Raw genomic sequence first — 14,431 nt, 5'->3', positions numbered from 1 at the left:
CAAATTGGATTATTTGTATCTACCTTCAGCCTTTTGCCTAAAAAAGAGAAATAGTGGTACATGTGTGTCTGTTCTTAATACCTTAACACCTGAGGATGTGTATTTTAGACTAATAGTGAAAGTTACATTCCTTTCACTAATCATTAATGGCAGTGAAGGTCTTTGACTTGCATTGGCTTAATGGGAAACCACCATAGGGATAAAATTTTATTATAGAAGAGATTATAGACTTATAATAGTTTCATCCTGGGAAAGGGCTCCTTTATCATCCATTCCAGTTCCCTCCTTTTCCAGATTAGGAAAGAAGTCTCTAATGACTTGAGATAAATCAGCTCACAAAGCTAGTTATTGATTATTGACTTGAGAGGCCACATGGTATAGTGGTTAAAAGCATAGCTCAGACTGTCTGGATTTAAAAGCTGGCCTTGGCACATGCTAGCTTTGTGTATCGGGTCAAGTTACTCAACCCTCTACCCCCACTGCAAGCCTCACTGTCCTCATCTGGAGGCACATAATCTACCTACTTTACAGGTTTTCATGAAATGAGGTATGTGAAATACATAGGGTGGTGTTTTCCTCATAGTGCTACATGAGCGTTTGCTACTGTTACCAATTCTAAGACATTCTTTTCTCATATTTTAACATCTTTGAATTTGGAATGTACCTATCATTTGATGGCATCTGTCATGCTGTCAGTTGGGCGGTCATTTGGCCAGGTTGTAACTACTTGCACTTGTAACAAGCTTAGTTGTAGCTATTTAGTGTCATCATTTAAGTTGAGTTACATACACAGCTCTTCATATGTTGGGTTTTTTCCTTTTTTTTTTTTTTTTTTTAATTCTTTTTTGTTGTTGTTGTTCTTTTTTTCCTTTTTGGGCTGCAGGTGCAGCATTTGGAAGTTCCCAGGCTAGGTGTGGACTCGAAGCTGCAGCTGCCACAGCCACAGCAATAGAACTGCAGATACGAGCCGAGTCTGCGATCTATACAACTCACAGCAATGCCGGACCTTCACCCCACTGAGCGAGGCTAGGGGTGGAACCCACATCCTCATGGGTTTAATTGCCGTTTAAAATATCCTCAGAAACATTCTGTTGTGATTTGGCATTGGAACAAAGTTATTGAACACACAGTAAAGGACTGAAACAGTTGAAAGATGTGAATTTAGCATTAGTAAACCTGTGACGTTGGCAAAATCATCACAGTTCCACTTACTTTTCTTTAAAAACAGCAACTGAATGCTTTATGGGAGCTAAGAAAGGAAGACACCCTAAAATAGATTAAGCTGTGTTTTGTACAGAGGTGGATATAAAACACTGCCATGTAGTGTCGAGCAGTGTATGGAAGGCAGGAAAAATTGCCGAATTTTTCTGAATAGATTTTAAAAATATCAAAATAATGAGAGGCTGATGTGATTCATTCAAGGCTGATGTGATTCATTCATTCAAATTATATCATAATTTAATTGAGGGCAGTTTTTATTAGATGAGAGTCTTATGATTGATGGCATCTCAAATTTGAAGAAATATAGTATTATGTTTCTTCAGGGACATAAATTTTTTTTAGTACCCATTGTCTGGGACACAAGTAGTATTCAGATGTTTGTTTAACAAAGAAATAAATGGATGAATGAGTAGTATCTTGACTCTCAGTCTGATGTAGCTCTCATTGCATGATTTTTCACATCAGTCAGTGAACAAATAATTAATAACTATATAAAAAAATGACAGTTTTTGAAATAGTGATTTTTGAAATAAGCAAGTTGGTGAATCACAAATACCTAAAGCACCTTTTGAAATATTAAATTTACTTATTTTTTAGAAAGTTTGAAAAATAGAGACTTTCCCTAATTGTAGAAGAAAAATTACAATGAGTCCATTCCTTTCAGAAAATGAATTTGTCCCCCAAAGTAGTTTTGATATTGCTACTTTTTAAATTTGCACATGACCTTGTAAGAAATGTCTTGCAGTAATGATAAATTCCCGTGTTTTCAATTACTCTGTAAAACGTGCATGTTTTAATTTTTAGGAATGTATAGTCATTTACTTTGTCTCAAATCTTTTGTGAGTTACAGCCAAACATCCCTCAGATCTTGATTTAAAAGATTGATTTTAGCTTTTTGTTTGCCACATAAAAGACTTCCCTTACCTGTTTTTCTTATGCTATGTTTGCAGATCATTTTAATCATAGACCCTGAAAAGTTTTGCTTCAGGTTGGAAGCAAATGTTTTATGTCTAAAATAGCTGAGATTCTTTTCGTATTTGGTCACATGCCAGTAGTTGTCACCACATTTTGATTTAACTCGAAGTTCGTGAAATTTTAATCCTTGCATTTAGTACTTAATGAAATAATTTATTTTAAAAGACAAATTCGGAAAAGTATCTAATTGCTGTGCTCTGGTGCTCATGTTTGCACCCCACTAATAAGATCTCAAACTTTCTAATTTAGAAACTATCTACAGAAATTCTGGTTATTTAATGACCATTGGCAAAATAGCTAAGATTGGTTTTGCTTGACCTTGGGGTCAGAGTTTGTTTTCATGTATTAACATTTAATTTCTTAAAACTACCTGGCACACTTATTGCAGTTTCCCCAAGCCTATTCTATAACAAAATTCTTATTTTGTTGAGCAGATTTGGTCCATAAATGAAAAGACAAAGACCAAGTAGGCATGAGCTGCCAGGAGACCTGGAGAGGGTAGGAATTATAGAAATAGATTCAGGTTGGGACCACTCTTATTTTCTCTTGTTTCTAGGAAACAGGACTTAACTGAGATGCATAGCCTTATCCTTTATTCTGCTACATCTACAGATCATTGCAGTCCCTTGGGCTTTAAATTTTTTTCCTTTCAATTGCAAGTAAATCTTTTATTTCTAAAACAGCTGAGATTCTTTTAGCTTTGACCGTCTGGGTTTTTTTTCTTCTAAGAGTTTCTTTATATGATTTAAGAGATTTCCCACGTATTCTTTTCTCACACTACAGTCAGAGCAAGCTTCCTAAAAGGCAAATCTGATCATGTTGTTCCCACCTGTCAGTAACTTCACTGTGTCTCCAGGATTAAGTCAGAGCTCTTCAGCATGAAGGGTCTTCACTGCACAATCTGACTCCTGCTTACATTGCTAACTGCATTGTCTCCCTGCACTTTTATCTCTGCTTTGTCTCCCATTGTACTCACTCATCCAGGTTGTGCCCAAAGTTCTGGCAGGTTTAAACTACTTGTAATTCCTGACTTTGGAGCATCATTTGACCTCAGGACCTTTGCACATGCTATTATCGACCTAGCACTTGTCCTCCTTCAGCTAACTCCTTATTCTTTAGACTTCTCCTCGGTGATTCCTTCTTGCAGTGAGCTTTCCCTGAAACCTCCCTCCCAGATGTGGGGAGTTCTCCTGTGTACATCTTTAATACCCAGCACTACTCTTGTCTTCCATGTGCTGGCTTAGTTCCCCTGCTAAGATGTGAGCTGTTTAAGAACCACGCTTGTGTCTATGTTATTTACAGCTACCTCCCCAACACCTAGCACAGGCCTGGCACATAGGGAGAACTCAGATATATTTGCTGAGTGCATGACAAGTAGACATTCACAAAATAGTTAGTCATGAAGCAAATCTCCAGGTAGACACACCTAATGGACTTTACATGTGGGGAAAGTTAAAACCTCCAACTCCTGGATATGTTTTCTCTCCAAAAACAAATTATGAGATCTCTCTCCTCCCATTTCAAACCTTTTCATTTTAGGAGTAGAAATAGGAGCCTTTAAGAAACTTTATTTTTGCTCAGTAGATGCTAGGACACTGTGAACATGTTATTATTATGTAATACAGTTTTTGAGAGCCTCCTATGTACTATATTCTTTATAGAATTATTTTGTCGTTGTCATTTAATGTTTGTAACAACCCTCAAAGTAGGAATTGTTTTGGCCACTTTGCTGATTAGCCCTCGTAAGCGGCAGATTTTGAAATCTGAGCTCAGACTCTCCCCAACATGTGTCTCCCATCCTGGTCACTGTTAATCCCTTAAAATTTGATGGCCAGTTTCTAAATTAAAATCTGTTGTGTTCACTTGAATGAGAAAAGTAGGCAAAACAACTGAAAATACTTGATAACTTGGTGATACAAGGAGATGATCAGCTAATTGGATAGCGAGGCCTGTTTTTAATTATTCTGTCTTGGACTTGGAGTATTTCTGTTGGCAGATACCCTTTGAAAAATCAAGCCCGAGCATGGTGTAATCACAGACATAAATGTATAAAGCAATTAGGGAGAGTGAATAGGATAGGCGTCACCCCGCAGGAGAGGGGAGTCAGTGACTGGGGTAACGTGAGGTGTTTCGCACTTTGCACCTCTCAGTTGCTGCTCACAGAACAAGAATGTAGGCTAGGAGTAACCTGCCTTTCTGCTAGAAGTATTGTCCACAGCAGCCATAAAAGTATAAGGTACGCTCTCTTAGTTCTGCCCTGTTGTCCTTGTTCCTGTGTCAAGGACAGTAGAGCTCCTTCCCAGGGGTCCATCTCCCTGTTTTTGAGAACCAGTCTCTACAATAGTGAAAATTAGAATCCATTTCCTGCTGTGCTTTGGAGGGAAAGACTGAATTACATTATGCCCGAAGTTGAGTTGTGTGCACAAGACACACGTGCCCCCCCCCATACACGCCCCCCACCTCCCCCACATACATACATTTTTTTTTAAACCTGAAGTTATTGTCAGGAGGACAAATCTGACTAACAGCATGCCCTTAAATTCTTAGCCTGCCATTTTTTTTGTCTCCCTGGAGCAAAGGTCTAGTGGTCAAGCCTGATTCTGTCTTCTGTAACCCCCCGAGGCCCTCGTTATATCACTGTGGTCTCTGGGTCTAGAGCTCATTTCCCCACCTTCTTTTTTTTTTTTTTTTTTTTTTTTTTTTTTTTTTGCCAGGAGAGCTTCCTGTAGCTTTTGGTCTGCCAGTTCCCCATCCCTGTGTACTGACCAGATGGGGGCCCCTCTTATCACACATTAGCTTTTTTCTTTCCTTCTACTCATTCACAAAATCAAGGCACAAATCACAGCCAAGAAGGGCAGTTTGTTTTGATAATTCTTTCTGACTCAAGTATGAATAATTTTCCTGAAACTTTTTCTTTCTCTTTTCACCAGAGACTGAAGTTAACTTTCACCCATATTCTTTACCCCAAACCCAGGGCCTTCGGTCTAACCGAGTGCTTTCTGGAATCCCAGTGTGCTTAGGATAGGGTCCTCCCTTAAACCTCGGATATCCATGTAACAGCTTACAGAAAAATAGATCATCATCAATATGAGTCCCAATATGGCATTTTTGTCATTATATGAACTTTTGGTTTGCGTGTGTCTGAAGTTCTCAGTTACCTTTTTTTTTTTTTTAAATGCTGTTCCTGGGACAGGGATTGAACCCAAGCCACGGCAGTGACAATGCCTAATCCCTAGCTGCTAGGCCGCCAGGGAACTCCTCAGCACTGGACTGTTTGATACAAAGGCACATCACCAGGATAGAGAACTCAGGCTCTCAGTTTTACTTCTTGATATTTTTAGTCCTAAGGAGAGTCACTTCTTAAGTGTGATCACTTGGGGGAGGAAGGCCTGCGAGATTCTGATTCTGATGTATGACTCTCTGTTTGCTTGGACTCACTTGTTAGATCAGTCCTAACTTCATTCTCAGTGTTGCTGTCAGCCAGAGCGTGTCTCCAACGTGTTATCCCTTTGTTCTCAATGAGAATCTTTGACATCTCCATTTAGAATCTGAAGCCCTTTGTGACTTGTGTCAGTTTCGGTTGAATTCATCCAGCATTTACATAGTACCTGCTGTGAGCTGGGCAATGGTATTACAATGATGAGAAGAAAAATTGACCTCCAAGGAACTTGTAGTCGCATAGTGCAGATATACCTGAGCAAAATATTTTAGTACAGTGTTACAGATTTTAGGATGGAAGTGTGTAGTTTCCAAATTCTATTTGGCCATATATCCAGCTAAATATTTCTCCCTCTGTTCTCCTTCTATAAAGCAATAGCCCACTTGGTTTGTATCTTTTGCTGAGATTCTTTTTCTGAGCTCTCTAGGGCCTCTTCCTGTGGATCTGCACATTTTCAAAAAGAACTGATGTTTGGTTGACATGAGCCTTATGTGGAAAAATTTAGCTCTAACCTTGTAGCATCAGTAGTTTTTCCCTTTGACCTCACTTCTTCCAGTCCTATTAGCCTCAGTTACATAATCACCTACTTAATAGTTGACAGCAACAATTTTTCTTTTTCTTTTCTTCTTCTTCTTTTTTAATGGCTGCATTTACAGCATATGGAAGTTCCTGGGCTGGGGGCCACAGCTATAGCAACACCAGATCTGAGCCCCATCCACGACCTATACAGCAACTTGTGGCAATGCTGGATCCTTAACCCACTAAGTGAGGCCAGGGATCAAACCCACATCTTCAGAGAGACAGCACTGGATTCTTAACCCACTGAGCCACAGCAGGAACTCCCAATTTTTCTGTCTTTGGAGAAACTGTGTAGAGGTGACTAGTGTGATTATTTGTTGAAAAATTCAGTGTTTCTGGAAGCTGTTTTAATTCGCTTCCTTCTGAGTAAGAAGCCTCACTCAGGCATCTTACTTTTCAGTCTGGTTTTTGGATGGGAGGACTTGAGAAGAACATAAACATTAGTTTAGGGCTTACCATGTGTACCTGATAAAATACTAGGGACATTTCACATCTAATCTTGACGGTAATATGCAAATGAAGAACAAACTCTCAAAATATTAGCTAACATACTCACAGTCATGTTTTTAGTAAGTAGTAGAACCAATATTTGAACTGCCTTTATGACTAAAGGCACCTACATTCTCACAGATTTTCTTATAGTCAGAAGTCTATAAAATGATTTATGCAATATGGTTTTCTAGGGACGTGTTAGGCCTCTTTTGGTTGTAAGAGAATCAGCGTATACTAGCTTAGGCAAAAAAAAAAAAAAAAAAAAAGGAATTTATTGGTTAATGCAACTGAAAATTCTAATAGACCCTTCATGATAGCTGTATCCAAGGGCTGAGATGATGTCATCTCTCCAAGAGCCAGACATGATGGCCCCTGGAAGCACAAGTTTCGTAATCCCAGTGGAAAAATACAGTCTGTTCCATGGCTTTAACAGAAAGGTCCTGAACACATGCCCTTGCCTCTGATAGGCCTTCCCCGAGCTGCATGGACTGTTTTCTTCTCAGCGAAGAGTTCTGTAATCAGAGGATCAGAGAATGGATGCTGAGCAGGAAAAAGAGCCACTGATGTCCACTATATGGTGGGAGTTTAATGTTCTAAATCTGAATTTGCGGAGTTCCTGTCGTGGCGCAGTGGTTAACGAATCCGACCAGGAACCATGAGGTTGCGGGTTCGGTCCCTGGCCTTGCTCAGTGGGTTAACGATCCGGCATTGCTGTGAGCTGTGGTGTAGATTGCAGACGCGGCTTGGATCCCGCGTTGCTCTGGCTCTGGCGTAGGCCAGTGGCTATAGCTCCGATTCGACCCCTAGCCTGGGAACCTCCACATGCCGTGGGAACGGCCCAAGAAATAGCTAAAAAGACCAAAAATAAATAAAAAAAAAAAAAAAAAAAAAATCTGAAGTTGCAAGAGGTGTTTTGTTTGGCTTACATAGTGTTTGGAAAAAAAAATGAGTAAACCTTTTCAGGCGATTTCATCTAAAAATCTAGATTTCTTGGCCTCTCTTAAAGAATGAAACCATGTAGAAATGTTGGAACAAATTCCCACATCGTTGTGCTAACTGGCTAGAGTTGAGGAGTAGCTCTTTCCTTTGCATACTCGCTCACCCGCCTACTGTAATCATTCTCAATAATTGGCAAGCGTCTTTGGGCACTTGAGTGTGTGTCCCTTGCACTGAGCAGTGCAGGTTTCCTTGGTAGGTGAGGAGAGTGTTATTCTAGCCATAATTCATAAGGTTCTGTCTAAGTCTTGGCTGACTTAATATTATACTGAGATGCACTGTGTGTAGTTATAGCTATAAAGTTGTGTTAAGACTAACTAGTTGTGCGGAATTACACAGTAAAATTTATATGTAAGATATGTATATATGTGTGGGTAGGGCAATGGTCTTTGGGGTTTCCTGTAGGCACCCCAGGTTCATTGCAGCCATTTGCCGTTTTAAGTATGCCTTGCATGTTTGGGAATGTATTTTTATCCTACTTAGTAGACATAAAGATGACAAATTTCTTGTAGCATGTGAGAACGTACATCTGTGTTTTCCTGTAGGGAAGTAGCAACTCATAGCCAGAAATACCAAAGTTTTTCACATTCTGTGAAGATTTTTGACCACCCACATTTTGATATTGCAGAAGTGATATTACCAACCCTTGTGCTTTATTTATGTTCACTGGGCACATCTTTTGTAGTTCTTTATTTGGTAATAAATTATGTAAATTGAATGGGTAAGTGGAGGAGGGAAGACAAAATAGAACATTTTGGAAAGAGTGAGGACGACTGAGGAATGCAATATGACTAATTGAAGAAAGAAAATAAATGGCCTGCAAACATTGCCCTTGGGAAAGATAAGTCTGTTGGCAGGAGGGAGAGGTGTAAGCTCTCAAGGAGAATGAGTTGACTTATCTGCAGAAAAATGTGGGATAGGAATTTGAGGACAGAAGAGGCCAATTTAGACCAAGCAGGATCACTGCTGTAGTATTTCTCACCTTTAGGAAGTTGCCCCACTCTGGCCATCCAGAAACATCTTCCAGTGAATAAAATACTCTGAATGGATATTATTTGGTAAAAAGAAATTGCATACCATACACTATGTTCCTCATTCTTACAAAAGTTTAGGTGGGGAGTTCCCGTCGTGGCGCAGTGGTTAACGAATCTGATAGGGACCATGAGGTCGCGGGTTCGGTCCCTGCCCTTGCTCAGTGGCTTAATGATCTGGCGTTGCCGTGAGCTGTGGTGTAGGTTGCAGACACGGCTCGGATCCCGTGTTACTGTGGCTCTGGCATAGGCCGGAGGCTGCAGCTCCAATTTGACTCCTAGCCTGGGAACCTCCATATGCTGCGGGAGCGGCCCAAGAAATAGCAAAAAGACCAAAAAAAAAAAAAAAGTTTAGGTGGGTTTAAGTTAGTGGAGGAAGTATTTGAAATCATCAGCGCCTTAGCATTTCCAAATGTGAAGGTTTTCCTGATTACAGTTCAATTATATCTTTGGTATAATCGTTCTATTCATTATTGAAAGTTGGCTATTGAAAAGTCAGAAAGAGACAAATACCATATGATATCTCTTATATGTGGAATCTAAAATATGGCACAGATGAACCTATCTACAGAACAAAAACAGAGTCACAGGCATACAGAACAGACTTGTGGCCATAGGGGAGAAGGAGGGAGTGGGATGGACCGGGAGTTTGGGGTTAGTAGATGCAAACTATTACCTTTAGAATGGATAAGCAATGAGGTCCTGCTGTATAGCACAGGGAGCTATATCCAGTCACTTGTGATAGAACATGATAGAAGATAATATGAGAAAAATGTGTGTGTGTGTGTGTGTGTGTGTGTGTGTGTGTGTGTATATGGGTCACTTTGCTGTACAGCAGAAATTGACAGAACATTGTAGATCAACTGTAATGAAAAAAATTTTTTTAAAGTTGGGTATTGAAGTCTCCAGATATTATTGTTGAATTATGTATTTCTCTCTTCAGATCTGTCAGTTTTTACTTCATGTAATTTGGGGCTCACTTGTTAGGTGAATATATACTTGTGACTGAAATACTGCTTGATAGAGTGATGTTTATCATTAAAATATGCCTTTCTTTGTCCTATTAATGATTTTTTTGTTTTGTTTTGTTTGTCTTTTAGGGCCACACCCATGGCATATGGAAGTTCCCAGGCCAGGGGTTCAATCAGAGTTGTAGCTGCTGGCCTACACCCAGCCACAGCAACGCTGGATCCTTAACCCGCTGAGTGAGGCCAGGGATTGAATCTGCATCCTCGTGGATGCTAGTTGGGGTCATTTACCACTGAGCAACGACGGGAACTCCGCATTAATGATTTTTATCTTAAGGTATGTTTTGCCTTATATTAGTTCCAGCTGTCTTTTGGTTGCAGTTTTATATGATGTGTCTTCTTCCCTTGCCCCCCCCCTTTTTAAATTTTCAAACTATTTGCGTGTCTGATTATAAAGTATGTCTCTTACAGAAAACATTTAGTTGAATCATAATTTTATTTTATTTATTATTTATTTATTTATTTGTCTTTTTTTTTTTGCTATTTCTTGGGCCGCTCCCGCGGCATATGGAGGTTCCCAGGCTAGGGGTCTAATTGGAGCTGTAGCCACCGGCCTACACCAGAGCCACAGCAACGCGGGATCTGAGCCGCGTCTGCAACCTACACCACAGCTCACAGCAACGCCAGATCCTTAACCCACTGAGCAAGGGCAGGGACGGAACTCGCAACCTCATGGTTCCTAGTCAGATTCGTTAACCACTGCGCCACGACGGGAACTCCGAATCATAATTTTAAAATCCTTTCTGCCAATCTCTGCCTTTGATTGGAGTCTTTTTTTTTTCAGTGTTCAAAGGGTTTTATTTATTTATTTATTTTTTATTTCCCCAATACATTATTTTTTTTTCTACTGTACAGCATGGTGACCCAGTTACACATACATGTATACATTCTTTTTTCTCACTTTGTCATGCTCCATTTAATTACTGATAATGTAGGATGTATGTTGGTCATTTTGTTGTTTTCTATGTCTTATGTCTTTTTTATTTTCTCTTTACTGCCTTCTTTTTGGCTAAATGACTATTTTCTAGTATTCTAGTCTGATTGCTTTGTCATTTCTTTTACTGTTTTTAATGAGTTACTTTCCTAGTCCTTGTACTAGGGATTATTTAAAATAGCAGATTTTAAGTGTCTATTAAGTCCATCATCTGGGCAGTCTTAAGGATGGTTTCTACTCATTCTTTTTTTCATATGTAAAGACTGCACTTCCTGTTTCTTTGTGTAGTCTCAGGTTGGTTAGTTTAATGGTCAGCTAATGATTGGGCGGAAAATTCTTTAAATGCCTAAATTAACAAGTCTCCCACTCTTTGCTGGTGGGCTGTGTGTGTGTGTGTGTGTGTGTGTGTGTGTGTGTGTGTGTTTGGGGCATGCTTTCAACACTTGGCCAGGCAATTGACAGCTTGGCTTTAGCTTTCACTAACTACCTATGCAAAGCCTCAGGTCATCCTGAAGTGAGAGTATAGGGCCTTTTCAGGTCTACCCTGATCATGTGCACAGCCCTACACATGCATGAACTTCTAGATTCTCATCAGTATGTTGGAGTTTTTCAAAGCCCTTATGTGTATGTATCGCATCCTTTATTTTCCTTTTAAGTGTTTTCGTGAGCCTATTGTTTGCCCCAGCTATTATTTACCACCTCATGAAGTTGCAAAATTAATCAGTTGTCTCTAATTATTTTTCACAAAGAATTTTCACTGGGCAAACTCAGAGTTAGGTTAAATAAAGACAGCTTTGCATGTTGCCTTTTTCCAGGGAACCAACAGACAGTTTTCTATGAACAAGACTTCAGAGAAGTCCTGAACCTATTTTGTCCCCTCTGATGGATGCCTGGCTGCTAATTTTCACTATGATAACATGCTATTGGTTTTCAAGGCCATTGCAGAGCTGGAGAAGAGAATAGGAATGGCGCATGTTAAAATGACACAAAGTTTGTTGTTCTTACCAAGGTTTCATTATTTTTATTACATGAATACTCCCTGGATTATTTCAGATCTTTGGTTAATTTTTAGTGTTCCGACAGAGTTGATTCTAACACCTTTTGCCAATTTTCTTGTTGCTTTTATGCTGCAGGGAATTTTTAGAAGTCTTTTTATCACCTCTTTTAGGGGGGTGGGGCTGTGTCCATGGCATGTGAAATTCCCAGGCCAGGGATTGAACCTATGGCAGAAGAGGGACCCAGGCCACCTCAGTGATATTGTGGGATCCTTAACCACTAGGCCACCAAGAAACTCCGTATACCACCATTTTTACTGATGTCCACCTGTGGAATAGGAAAAGTTTAAAAAGCAAAAATGAATTCCCGTTGTGGCCCAGTGGAAATGAATCTGATTAGTATCCATGAGGATGCAGGTTCGATCCCTGGGCTTGCTCAGTGGGTTAAGGATCTGGCATTGCTGTGGTTGTGGTGTAGGCCAGTGGTTATAGCTCTGATTCGACCGCTAGCCTGGGAACCTCCATATGCTGTGGGTGTAGCCCTAAAAAAAAAAAAATAAATAAAAAGCAAAAATGAAAAAGAAAAGATTGTATCATTCAGGTTTTGCCTATGAAAGCAGAGCCACTTTGAGTATTTGGGAGAATAAGAGATTTTCTAAAAGATTTAGGTATTATACAAATGTAAGAAAGGAGGTGAAGATGTAGAAGAGAGAGTAAAAGAGATCAGAGAAACACTTATTTGCCAATCCACTTGAAGCATTGGCACAAGTGGGTAAGTCAGAACTTACAGGGAAATCTGAGAAGCCAGTTACTTCTGAAGAAGGAACTTGTGGAGAGGTCGGTGGAAAGCTGTTGTGTCTATGTAGCTACCAGCTCTGTGGGTCTGTAGTGAAAAGTCTGACGGTGGGCCTGAGGTTGCTGTTGGTTGACAGGGTCAGCAAGTGAAAGACCAGCTGGACACATAGAGCAAGGTCAAGTTGGGATCTGCAAGACATCTCTGCACCTGGTTTGATGCCATATTTAACCATGACAGCCTTACAAGAGTAAAGGGTGTTTGTTGCTTTACTTCTGCCTTTGAAATCTGTAGCGAGTTTCCCTTTGGACCAACTCTGACGTGAAATCAGAAGGGAAAAGGATTTAGGAAACAGAGTTCCCAGCTTAAGCAGGTTGACATGGCATAATCTAGGACTTAGGACTATGCAATGATTTACATCTCTTACTTGGGGGCTACCTTATTTGGAAAGTGCCAAACTACTAATGGGTCCAGAGTATTTTAAAGATTGTGTTATAAAGGTAAAGAAGAGTTTCCGATTGGAGGGAAACTTATAGTTTCTTCAAAAGAGGTTTCTATATCAAAGCATTCTTAGGGCCCATATAAGAACAAAGATAACTAGAAACGCATAAACATTTTACATACCTTGCTTTATTTAATAGATAAGTTCCTTAGAGGTAACATATCAAATGAATTTTTATAAACTGAAAACTTTCCTAATAACAAGTTACAGTGTCAAGCGTGTCTAATTTCCAGTTGGTTTTTGGTTGACATTGGCACATAATTTTTTATTTTAGTTTCTTAAGTTTTATTAGCATGATATCATCAAGACTGGTGAGGTCTAATGGGATGGTGAGATAATCATGTCCTTGCGGCTAAATTATACGGCAACGACCATGTAACTCTGAGGAAAGATAGGGAATATCTCCTTCTCTCTGTGCTAGTGAAAGCCCCCTGCATCTGATGTTCTCTGGTTATTGGAAAGAGAAAAGCATATTTGCTGTATCAGTACCTGCTTAGCATATGTCAGGGGCTGTGATGATTTGCTCCAGTAAAGCAATCATGTCTGGAACAGTAGCTATAATTAGAGCACCATTGCATTAAGTTTATAGTAATCTGTGACATTTTCCAGCACCCCTCTGTGTTCTGCTCAATTTAAACGGGTAGGTTCAACCTCCATGCACACACACGCACAGATGAGGAATTCCTTTTCCCCCAGAATACAGTTAACTGGTAAATGGTTATAATTACTTATTTGGGGGAAGATTAGGGAGGAAGAATTATGGCATATAGTTGTTATGTTGTCATAGGGTCCTTTCTCATCAGTCTTGGCTTGCCTGCTTATTTACTTGTGTCCATTGTGGGCATAGCTGTCTTGGCATCTTTGGTGACCCCACTGCTGTTTATATGAAGGTGTCAGTATGGAAAGTAGGGCTGCTGCTGCACTTCTCCTTCTCTGTTTAAATTCATCAGGGATGGGGAGGGTGGATAGAACACATGGTTGGGGGGGAGGTGAGGTAGTAGTTGTAACAAGCACAGAATCCGCTCGGGCGACGAGGTGAATCCACCTTGTGGACACAAGCCTTGTATTGAGGATGGTCTTTTTTTTTTTTAGGGCCACACCCACGGCATATGGAAATTCCCAGGCTAGGGGTTGAATTGGAGCTTTAGCTGCCGGCCTACACCACAGCTCACAGCAACGCCGAATCCTTAACCCACTGAGCAAGGCCAGGGATCAAACCCAAGTCCTCAAGGATCCTGGTTGGGCTCGTTAACCACTGAACCTTGATGGGAACTCCGAGGATGGTCTTTAATTCTAAAGTGAATGGACTGTCTGGCAGCAGATAGTGTTGGCTGTGTTGGCAGGTTTTTTCTCTGAGGCAAGAAGTAGTTTGTTGAAGAGGTAGGTGTTTAGCAATGCCTATTAAATTGTACCCTCTTCTTTCTTTTATAAGTTTTTCAGCCATCC

General features: G+C 40.1%; 1 protein-coding gene across 4 annotated transcripts in view; it reads left to right on the top strand.

The window, feature by feature from the left end:
• The window catches only part of TTC27 (tetratricopeptide repeat domain 27), a 177,001-nt gene that overhangs the window by 111,994 nt on the left and 50,576 nt on the right, over window positions 1-14,431 (top strand). The gene's annotated exons all lie outside the window — the stretch shown is intronic.

This window comes from Sus scrofa, chromosome 3 (assembly GCF_054392235.1).
Source record: "Sus scrofa isolate SSC_HxYL_T2T_F1_AM1 chromosome 3, Sscrofa_HxYL_maternal_Yorkshire_Landrace_v2.0, whole genome shotgun sequence".
Classification (NCBI taxonomy): Eukaryota; Metazoa; Chordata; class Mammalia; order Artiodactyla; family Suidae; genus Sus; species Sus scrofa.
This window is presented reverse-complemented; position numbering and strand designations above follow the sequence as displayed.